Here is a 12,264-nt window from a genome sequence, read left to right as displayed (position 1 = left end):
CAAGCAGGAACACAAGTGAGTGATTGCTGGGCTTTGGAAAGATAGTCTTGGTGGTGCCAACTATGAGGGATATTGCAGAATCACATACAAATCAGATGGCTGATGTTTGTTTAAAATAATAGTTAGGTGATTGCTTATATTGTTAAGTAGGTAGCAAACTGCTATGTCTTAAGTTTTGAAAATTTATACCAAGGAAAATACCTCCAAAAACTTTTCCAAAATTGTCATGCTTGAGGCCAAAGGAGTAATAACCTCTGCCAAAGTGAAAATATTATTGGGAAGGGTATCACACAAAACCATTCATCACCATGAATATCTAATCTGACCTGACGTTGGAAGTTCTGTCTTCAGGACAGTAAAATTTCAGTATTTTTAATGAGGAATTGGAGATCTGAAAAGTTAGGTATCTAGTGCTGAGTTTTCTGACCATAGTTGTAGAATATCACAATTACTGTTCACTAAATCACCAAGGTCCTTTAAGGAAGTGGAAATCTACTTGGGACTGAGCAGAGAAAATGAACAAAATCAAAAATGAAATTAAGTGTGTCTACTAAACCACAGTTCACCAAATTTAGTCTCATAAGAACATATATCTAAACAATTAAAATTTTTAAATCTATTCGAGATTGCTTTTAAAAAACACACCTATCTGAAAGAGGAGGGATAAGTGTGTATGCAAAAAAAAAAAAAAAAAAAATCACAGTGGAGTGAATGTGGATAGGTTTTTTTTATTTCTAATAAATAAAAAACCAAATCTGGTATAATAATTTTAATTAAAAATAATAAATATTTTTAACATTTTAAAATTTAGGTAAAATGCACATATCACAGTAATTTCACAGATCATAAGTTTATTCAGTTGAGTGAATTAGTGCATAAATGTGTATATCCAAATAGCCACCACCCCAATCAAGATAGTAAACACTTCCAACACTCTAGGGTATTTCCTCATGCCCCTTCCAGTCAACTCTCAGCTTGTTAAGTGACAATGATTCTGATTTCTAGCACCATAAATTAGCTGTGTTTGTTCTTGAACTTCATATAAATGGAATCATGCAGAATGTAATATTATCTTTGGCTCTTTTCCTTTGCTATAATATCCTTGAAATCCATTCATGTTATTGTTCATATCAGGCATGAATTTAGTTTTTATTGCCAAGTTGTGTTCAATTGCGTGAAATCACCCCAATTTGTTTATCTGTTTCCCTCTCGATGGAAATTGTGTTGGTTCCAGTTTGGACCTACTATGAATAAAGCTGCTATAAATCACTCTTGTATAAATCTGTTTGAGAATCCTTCATTTCTCCCACTAAATGACTAAAGATGGTACTGCTGGTTCATGCAGCAGATACATGTGTGGGAAACTACATATACTTTTCCTAAGTGGTTGTACCATTTCATACTCCCTCCTATGAATAACATACTGAGATAAGCTTTATTTATCCCACATCCTTGCCAACCTTTGATGTGGTCAATATTTTACATTTTAGTCATTCTGTCTAGTGCGAAATTGGTATCTCCATTCTAGTTTTATTAGCTGAAGTGCTAAAAATGGCTTCACCGTGCTAGAGGAATTTTGATAAGATTAATAAAAGTAGCAGATAAGGAAGAGAACAATTTAGATATATATTAAGAATTAGTAGAATATTTACTCTAATTATTTTTAAACTTCAACTTTATGCTTTTTATCTTTACCATGAGTCTCATAATTCTGAATTTTAATAATAAATTATCAAGAAGGAAAACAATTGTCACTGTATGTCCAGACAAAATCATAATGCCACTAGTGATATGGTAAAGCAGTATGAAATCAAGCATGACTTTCACCTCTTGAAACACTTTATTCAATCATTTGTTGATATTGACATTACTCAAAAGATAAAATCAATGAATATGAAACAGACAATTGTCAATATTCCTTCTATTTTCTAAACCTTATGCTGTAAAGTACTACTATATTTTATTATTTATTACATCATTTTTAATACTATAAAGAATAAAGAGAAGTGTAAAACAAGAAAAGAAGATTCAGGAAACAGACATTAACCATGATAGTTAACTATTGTTAATATTTTAATGTAATACTGTCCCTAAGTCATATTGTGACAGACCAGGAATTATGTCCTAGTGCTGCCTCATCCATCAATAGTTTCTTTAACATTAGTCTTCCTGGTACCTTGGTAAACTGAGGCTAAGACAAATCTAGGGCAATTATTTCCAAAGTACAATGTTCAATCATAAGGTGGTATGAATATGCCCACACAGTAATATATAACCAAGTTAACAGTTTTTATTTTGTTCCTGTTGAAATGAATGGTTGGAAAGATCATTTAGTTGTTTATTTGGGTATCACTGAGCCTCCAGGACTTTACCTATTCAATTATGTCTGTGTTGACATCTGACTCTGGAGATTTCAATGCTTATAAGTTATTTCCCCACTGGTACAGGAGGAATTAAGTCCTATTTAGGAAGACTTTGACTTTGGATGGAGGAGTTAAGAGATTTCAGTGAAAATTATAAAACTGTGTAAAAATAATAAAGTAGTAACCACAGGACATAAAAATCTATCTGAATTCTTTAAAGGGTTATGAGTAATTTCCCTTGCACAAACAAGTTATTCTGGAAGGGTTCTAAAGTAATTTAGACAGAAAGCCAGGAGAGCATATGAAAACCCACATGGCAAGCAGGATCACTTTTTAAAAAAGTTTGTCAATCTAATGAGCACTTAATTAAAGTCAACAGAGTCTCTAAGTCTCCAAGTAATTTTCAAAAAGAGCTTTTGGGAAAGGGAACATTTTTCTCCATGCTTGTCCTCTTTTTCTCTTGTTCTCCATTTGTCTGATAACTGTGGAAAGCCTTTATAATATTATCTTTGGGGTTTTATTCCTCTTAACACTTTCTTTTCATCACATCACTCAGTTCATGACCAATTAAATATAAACCATTTTTTTTCTCTTAAACTACTGATTGTGTGGTCTTAGAAAAAAATTTTTACTGGTGGTTTAGTTTAATTTTTTTTTTTGAAAAAATAGTTTTACCATGCTCCAAATTTGAGCTTTTTGATAGCCTCATCAGATAGATTATATACATATGTTTGGTCACCTCAGCTATAGTTTTGATCTGTTCATTTCTTATCAGAAATAATCAAGAGGAATAAAAAATGAAGAGGGGGACCCAGAAAGCATCCATAAGTTAGAGGATGAAATGGAAATACTAATTATTTAGCAACTTGTTAAGAAAATAATATTATGGTAAAATAAACAGCCACTTTGGAAAGCTTGGGGAAATATAAAAAAGCTTCTTCTCTATTTGCATAATACAGGAACAACTACTTTTCTTTCTTCGGAATATTTGTTCAGTTCCTTTTCTGTGTACAGTGTAGGATTATGGGTGTGAGCCCAGAAACTATTCCTTCTTCTCCCTCTGCACTTCAGCTCCTCCTCTTCCTCAATCTGTTGACACTGGCTGATTTAAAGAGGGAGTCGAGAAGTCTCCTGGGAAAACAATGGAAATGTTTTCAATTTTTGAAGCTCAGATATATAACTGCATCTATGATGAAATTACGGAAACCAAGATGAATATATGAAAGGATTATGGCATCGCTAGGAGAAAAAAGACGATTCTTAATTTGGGGAAGGGAAACAATATGGCCTGAGAGATGGAGAAGATGTTTCCTGGTAAATGTGGCTGTTATTAGGACACCACAAAATGAGCCATGCTAGAGATTTTGTATTCAAGGGAGAGAAAGACTTCTGAGTATATTTTTAAAAAGTGTATTTTGTAGTATATATCAATGTATTTTTCCAAAATGTATTCCTATCTTTATATATTTTCTTCTAATAAGTAGTAGGACCAGGATTTGCACCTAAAAGATCTGATTTTTCAAAGCCCTTGTTTCTAATCATTATGTGATTTTGCTTCTCATAAAAGCAATAGTCAAGCTATTAAATATTATTGGTTGCAAGTGTCCTCACTCATTAATATTTCAATTTTATTTTATATGTAAGTAGGAGGAAGTTATAAAAATTTTAATTTTAGAACATTTAAAAATATTTTGTTTGTTCATTTTATTTTATTTTTTGTTAGGAACTAGGGCCACAAGGCCACAGATAATTACATTCAGTGCCTGTGATAAAATCTAAATGCTTACAAAGGAAGATTCTCCAGGGTCTTTAAAAAACATATAGAAACAAACCATTTCTTATTGCCGCTGGGCGCTCATAAATGTCCACACCAGAGATATTTTAAAAAAGGTTCTAATGCAATCTCATATATGTTTGGTCTAAAAAGTTAAGCTTCAGTCCACCCCATGTATATTTATAATTCATTTTACATTAATGCACATCCAAATTAAGTGGTATCTTACTGTACAAAAACTAATGTGTAGAAATCCCTCATAATGATCTTGAAAGGAGAGCTAGTACAAATGAATTTTTCCTATTTGTGACAAAGACTTAGGGAGTCAAAGTTTTTCCCCAAGACTGACTGTATGATATAAGGAACTTTTTCTTGGAGTGTAGACATATTCTCAGAATTGAAGGTACAACATTAATTGCCTCTCTCCTTCACTACATGGGCACTTAGGGGAGTTAAGAAAGGTCAGATTGAGCCAGCATTCTATCTGCCAACATACCTATCCTCCTTTTATTGCCAGTGGAAACAAAAGGGGCTGAAGGATGACACTTTATGCTCCCATGCAGAATCCCCTCCCTGGCTAATCTTAAAGGACTTAGAATATGATCCTGAAAAACAACGCCCTCTAGATACTATACACCAAGGAAGAGTAGACAACTAATTACCACTGTTGAGAGAAACCCACTGAAGCCAAACCCAGAATGTAACAAGGCTGCCACCTGCATTGCCTAGATTCAATATAAAATAGGCATTCAGATGGAAAACAAACAAACAAAAAAGGACCACTGAGAATTTCCAGGAGCTCCTTTGTCTAAGCCTCCGAGAAATGCAGTTGTGACAAATAAAAACTGCTATCTTTAAACTTGTGTATTTAGGTAGCTTATAAAATAAATTTTAAATTTATGTGTTCTTCTTTGCATATTTGTAAGCTGACATGTAAAAGGTTAGTTACAGCTTTAAATAAAATTATTATTTTAATAATAGAAAATTAAAAGATAGCAGACTTGAAAAAATATGACATTTGACTATAATTGGAATTAAAATGGTATTATCTTGATAAAATAGATTTTGACTACCTTCCTAAATAAAGTACACTCGATTTGAAAGAAATCACATAAAACTTTTATATGTTTGGCTTTATTTAGTGCTATCGGGAAATTTTTAATTGTTTTGCAAGGCATTCCAGTTACACTTAAAATAATCAATGTCAATAACTTATTTTACTTTGAATTTGGTGCATTTCAGCACTAGCCAAACATTTGTTTTTAATGCCAGCCACTCTTCATTTTTAACAGAAAAATGCATAAGGCTGGCAGAGAAAGGAAGCTTTGATTAATGCATAAAGGAAGTTGCCTTGAACCCAGTGTTTTATTTGTCCCTTTGAATAGCACTAGAAGATTTTTATACCTCAGGATAATGCACTATCTCAGGATTTCGGATGACTAAGAAATGTGTATTTATTCTGTAAAATGACTGAAAGGACTAATTTGAAGGTAAGGTCATTCTCAGGCAAATAAATTTTTGGAAAAAATATATATATAATTTGAATATCTAGAAATCTATACCCTAAAATATACAGGACTGTAAGCTTATTTCTGTTTCATAAATAAGTTCATTTGCATTATTTTTTCAGATTCCACTTATAAGTGATATCATTTATATTTTCTTTGTCTGACTTACTTCACTTAATATGATGATCTCTAGGTCCATCCATTGTTGCTGAAAATGGTATTATTTCATTCTTTTTATGGATGAGTAATATTCCATTCTCTATATTTATACCATATCTTTAACTTATGGTTACCAAAGGGGATAGCAGGGGAGATGATTTAGAAGTTTGGGATTAACATGTATACACTACTATACATAAAAGAATAAATAACAAGGACCTACTGAATAGCAAAGGAAACTACATTCAATATTTTATAACAACCTATAATGGAAAAGAATTTGAAGTTTTATATATACACATATGTTTTATATATATATATATATACACACACATATGAAATATATATATATATGAATCACTTTGCTGTACATTTGAGACACAGTATTGTAAATTAATTATACTTCAGTACAAATATACAGGACTGTGTACCACTCAGATATCTTCTCATAACCTAAATGATATTCTTACCACTTTTTGAATTGCTGGGTTAGGAAGAGCTCCCTTCCTAGAAATCATCAAGCATCTTATAACAGAAATAACCTAAGACATCTATTGGTGGGAGTGATGGCAGAACAGAAGATAAAGTGAGAAGAGGTAAAGATAATGCGACCTTCTTGCTTGGGACACTTCAGACAGCTGGAGAGTGCAGAGGATTTACCTGGAGTATAGAAGAAACAAATTTGCGAATTACAGATGAGAATCTAAAATACTCTTAGTTCAGTTTTCCATAAGAGATGGACTTATTCACTGTCCTTTGGAGTTGAGATGGATATTAGGATCTTGTGGTTTATGTATTTGTTCTTAAAGCCTACATCCCTGCACTACACATTCTCCAGTTACCTCTGCTTGGGGCAAATATCTACTCATGGTCAGTAGCAACTGTGCTCAGCAGGATCTGTAGTGGTCAGGATGTTGCCAGTTCCTCAGAGAGCAGAAGCCACCACCACACTCCCAGGCTCACAGTCAGCAGGGAGCACTAGCGCGCGCACACACACACACACACACACACCATACACACATGTGCCATAGAACTTCAGCAGTGGATGCCAACAGACAACATCTTGAAATGTAGACATTTGACCTGGACTCAACCAACAACTTCTAGGCTCAATAAACTCTGGAAGTGTTTGAATGTCTCTCCTTTTGTACACATACACAAGCAGCCAGGCATTGCTAAACCCTGATGAGAGTGTGGGATCAGGGCTCCTTTCCTTAGTCTGTCTCTCAGATCCTTAACACTTTGAATATAAAGTTAGGGCCATAAGTAAAAGAATGTCCTTACTTATTGTTTTAAAAAAATAATTAAATATGCAGTCTCCTTTATGACTCAATTAAATGTGTATTTAAACATTTATCTTTTTTTTTTTTTTTTTGTCTCTGTATTTTCTAGGGCCGCACCTGAGGCATGTAGAGGTTCCTAGGCTAGGGGTCTAATTGGAGCTGTTGCCACCAGCCTATGCCACAGCCACAGCAATGCCAAATCCAAGCCTCATCTGCGACCTACACCACAGCTCATGGCAATGCCGGATCCTTAACCCACTGGGCGAGGCCAGGGATCGAACCCGCAACCTCATGGTTCCTGGTTGGATTCGTTAACCACTGAGCCATGATGGGAACTCCAACATTTATCTTTGAGGTGAATATTTTGATGTCTAACTGAACTGTTCATCTGTTCTTTGAAATGAATTTCTCTGAGGTTGTAGTTGCTGCAGTAGCTGCTTCTTGACAACTGAAATAAATGGAAAATGGAACATTTGTTCAATTCTGTTGATTTTCCTAATCATTGAACCTCAACACAATTTGTCCACTAGAATTTGAACCCCTGGTGGACCAGGGCTCTGTTTCATTTATTTTTGTAGCTCTGGCTCTTGTCATAGTATCTAGCAAAAAGAGGATAGTTAGTACATGTTGATTATGTGCATAGTTTTAAAACTGCTCAATTTACTGTGAAAACAGCGAGTTAAAAAGAAAAATTTATATCCATCATTTTGCAATCTGCTTATGTAATACAGATCTACTTTCCTGAATATACTGTGACTGTGAAGGCCAATCAACTTTCTCTCCAGAAAAAAAAGGAAGAAATATACTACCAGGAATTAAAGATAGATGTTTCCCTGTTTGCAAATATATTCTATACATAAAACTTATTACTATTTCTTCCTGTAGAAGAAATATCATCAGAATCATAAACTCAGGATACCCAGTCTGCATTTTACTACTGTGGAGATGTCTATTTACACAACTGCCAATTGCTTTATTTTTGATAAAGCATCTGCAATTACTTTTAATTTGAATATAAATTTCCTTTGTTGAAAGAAAACACTTAACCTTAGTTATGTTAGAAAGGAAAACAGCATAAAAACTGGCTATATACATATTTGAAATCATAAGCATAAAAATACTAATTAAGATAAAACATTATACCATAGTCTCCATAATAAACACAAATTAATAATCCAATCAGGAATGTGAGCACCTTAAGAAATTATGACATGAATCATATAATCTTATAAAAATTAAGTTAAGGAAAATGATATGGACTTTGGTTAATAGCCTGTTAATTTTTGACAACTTTGAGGATTTTTTTCCAACTACATAAAACAAAACCTTCGTCTGTTAATAAGGTAGATTTTTTTAAAAGAAGTTTTATACTTTACAGCTCCTCAAACAATCAATAAGTAGAAGAATTTATTTAAAAGCTGTTAAGCAGAAGAAGAAACTGGAGAATACAAACAAAATTGCACTGACTATTCTTTAAGTAAGATTCTGAGATAAAGACAGACATAAAGCATTTCTGACAGCCTCTTGAAGATTTAAAAATGGAAAATTTAGTTACCATTGTAGTGGTTCTGTTGAAATGAATGCTATGAGGTGCTGTCTGGATTCCCCTTCAGGACTGAGATATTTATTCCTCCAACTGCAAAATGTTGGTGGCTGATAGCTGTCAGCTGAGTCCCTTTTCTGGAATGATTTTTGTTGTGATTGCATCCAATTCACCTCTTCCCTGTGCCCAGTCTCATGTCCTTCACCCCCCATGGGTGAGCCAGGGTATATCCCTAATGAACATCCTGCACACAAATCTCAGACTCAAAATCTTTTTCCTGGAGAGCCCATCTTAATACAGACATTCAGACTAAAAAACAAACAAAACTCAGGTTGCATATTTACAAGGGCAATATAATTGATTGGATGTAAGAAATCTGTCTTAACCTTTTATGTCAGAAGCACCTTTGAAGGTACTCAGCCATCTGGAGGTGGATTGGGTTCACTGATTTGAACAGGTGCCTTTATGTAGGCAAATCATTAAGGATGTGCCCACCTACACGTCTGTGGCAGGGTTTTCGCTGTCCATCTTACCAGCGTTGCCATTTCCTTATTTCTTCCCAGTCCCTTATATTTGCAGTGAAGTATTTTGTTTCAACCAAATATACTTAATTTTATATAAATGAAAACAAAAAACAACTAAATCATATGTCAATGAATTTTTATAGAATACAGATATGGGTTCAGCCCTTTCAAGGCCAAACTCCCAGTTCCCAAAGTGACTTGAGTCATAGGAAACTGAGATACTTTTTAAAAATTGTGGAGATTGTGACTTAGTCATTCAGTGGGGCTTGATAATTTTAATATCTTCCATGCCCCCGTGAAAATATAATAATAAGGCACACCCAAGAAAATAATAATCTGACAAGAGAACATTATTATTATTTTGCAATTGATATGTGCAGAAGGGACAGTAGAAAGGAAACCCCTTTTACTCTACATGAACATCAACTGCCTGATTTGATGACTACCACTATTTCCAGATGTTGGAGATGCCTGGAACTCACACTCCTTAATAGAGGTTTCTGATACAAACTCCCAGTGTTGATTTCAAGTATTCTCAAATTGATCATCGGCTTAGCACGTCATCAGCTTGATGAATGGATTTTTAAGGGACTCAGGAAGCATCCTCTAGGAAAAGCTTTATGGTATGTGCTCTTGGATAACAAACAGTAAAACTAGTCAATAGATTTATTATATGTTTCAGTTTAAAGGTAAATTACTTTCATAATCAATATATGAATTGGTAGCTCATTGTTAATGATGAGCATTAGTCATGTGTTTTGAAAGCCATTTATCACACCTGTGTTCTCTTCCAGTTCTGTTTTTTTGTCTGGTCTTTCTACTTTGAGTGCTCTCAAAGGTAAAATAGCTGTGTTTTGATCAGTGATGCCCCTTATGTAGAAAATGGATTTTGTAGACATCTGTGTGTGTGTGTGTATATATATATATATATACACACATACATACATTTTTTTCTTTTTCTTTTTATTGATTAAACACTATTCTGTCACTACATCAGTGACTTTATTCTTGGAACTACCTGGAGATAACACTAACCCCAATATAATGAAATGAAATGAAATTAAACAACTAAGGTGCTGGATAACTTTAGTCAAGTTCTCTCTAAAATAGAAAAGTCACTGGAGTTCCTGTTGTGGCGCAGTGGTTAACGAATCCGACTAGGAACTAGGAGGTTGCGGGTTCGATTCCTGGCCTTGCTCAGTGGGTTAAGGATCCGGCGTTGTCCTGAGCTGTGGTGTAGTTTGCAGACGCAGCTCAGATCCCGCATTGCTGTGGCTCTGGTGTAGGCCAGCAGCTACAGCTCCTATTAGACCCCTAGCCTGGGAACCTCCATATGCCATGGGAGTGGCCCTAGAAAAGGCAAAAAGACAAAAAAAAAAAAAAAAAAAATTAGAGAAGTCACTGTCACCAAAACCTAAGTCCTCCTGGAACTTTCTTGAGCTTAGTTTTGATTCTGATTTGAATTGAGTGATATTTTATTTCAAACCCTGATGAAGGTTGCTAATCTTTTACTCAAAATTCAGGTGAATCATTAATAATCTTGCAAAGTTTTCCTTATATGGAAAGAAAACTTTTAATTTCCATAGATTTGGAAATTAAATTCCCTACAGACATTCCTAAATTACTAAATCACTTTTTGAAAGTCTCACCTTATAGGTTTATTTGTATTAATTTGTAAGAAATGTAAACTATTTTCAAAGTTCAGATGAGCTAGTTTGTTTATTTTCACATTTTTAAAGTTTCCCTTTGCATGTGAGAACTAGAATAGCACCCTTTATTGAATGATGTTGTTAACTACAAGTTGCCCACATACCTTGTACGAATGAATTTTGGAAAGGTAATTCAGAGTTCAAATTGGACTGGTTACTGACCTTCTTGAAGCAAAGGTATGGATTAATACTAAAGATTTGCAAAGGTTAATTCCATGAACACTGCTCCCCACTTTTTGGCACCTCAGGACTTCAAGGTAAAAGAGAAAAGTAAACAAATTTTTTCTTCCATGCTTCCCAAATCTTTTTAAGTATATTTTACTCCCTGTCTATGCCTTCTACACTACAGCTTCTCAAACTTTAATGGACTTAGAAATGCTGGAGGGCTTGTTAAAAAAAAAAAAACAGATTGCTGGAACTAAACCCTGGAGTTTCTAATTCAATAAGTCTGGGGTGGGACCAAGAATTTATATTTCTAACAAATTTCCTTGGATACACATGTTGATACTACTGATCCAGAGAGCCCAATTTCAGAACAATTGTGCCTCAGTGTTTTTAAATTTCTCCTTCACGGTATCTGAGTTCTCTTTTCCCACATTTAATGCTATCTAACATTCAAAAAATTAACCACCTATACATGCAACAATATTAGCAAACCTCAAAAATATTATACTGAGCTAAAGAAGACAAAGAAATGCATGTACCATATGATTCAATTTATATCTATAGTTAATAAAGGGCATAACTAACCCAAGATGACCTAAATCAGAAGAGCAGTTATCTCTAATATTCTATATCTTGGTTTGGTTAGTAGTGACATGGCTGTACATTTGTTAAAACAGCCAATTTTATATCAAAGAATGTAATATTTTATACATATAAATTATACCTCAATGAAAATTATGACAAAATTGTGATTGCCAAAAAGGAAAATGGTGGTTGGTAGAAAAACATCTGTTAAACTAAGAAAAGTAAGAAGGTAGACTTAATATGGTCCTCCCCTCAACGGCATTTGAAATTTGATAGATTAACAACCCAGAAAAAAATTCTTTTAATAGCAGATTGCCAGGTATTTGCTAGACTGTAGATATACTGTTATAGGAGAAGGGAACCACTCCAGCACCATTTCTCACTTTGATTCAGTTGTCTGTGTATCTTGGATTTTTATCTATTTATTTTTTCTCAGAATGGGTAAGTATCCAATGTAGAGTACTTCTTACCTTCTTACATAAGGTAGCATCCTTCCTGACTCAACAAATTCTTTATCATATATCATTTTTATGGCATCTTTCCATTCTGGAATTACCTTGTTTATTCGTGCTTCCTTAGGGATTCTTCATAGTGCAATATAAACTCTGTAGGAAGACATAATACATCTGCCTTGTTTGCAGTGTATTGCCA

General features: G+C 34.0%; 1 long non-coding RNA gene across 1 annotated transcript; it reads right to left on the bottom strand.

The window, feature by feature from the left end:
- Positions 1–1,821: 1,821 nt before the first annotated feature.
- LOC146395745 (uncharacterized) lies at positions 1,822–9,012 on the bottom strand. The gene is made up of 3 exons (XR_014829207.1): positions 8,643–9,012; positions 6,417–6,464; positions 1,822–3,494 (listed from the first exon to the last, which is right to left on the bottom strand). It is a non-coding gene; the product is annotated as an uncharacterized LOC146395745 (long non-coding RNA).
- Between the last annotated feature and the right edge of the window lie 3,252 nt (positions 9,013–12,264).

The sequence above is a fragment of the Sus scrofa genome, chromosome 15 (genome assembly GCF_054392235.1).
Source record: "Sus scrofa isolate SSC_HxYL_T2T_F1_AM1 chromosome 15, Sscrofa_HxYL_maternal_Yorkshire_Landrace_v2.0, whole genome shotgun sequence".
Classification (NCBI taxonomy): Eukaryota; Metazoa; Chordata; class Mammalia; order Artiodactyla; family Suidae; genus Sus; species Sus scrofa.
Note: the sequence above shows the minus strand (reverse complement) of the source record. Positions and strands in the feature narration are given on the sequence as shown.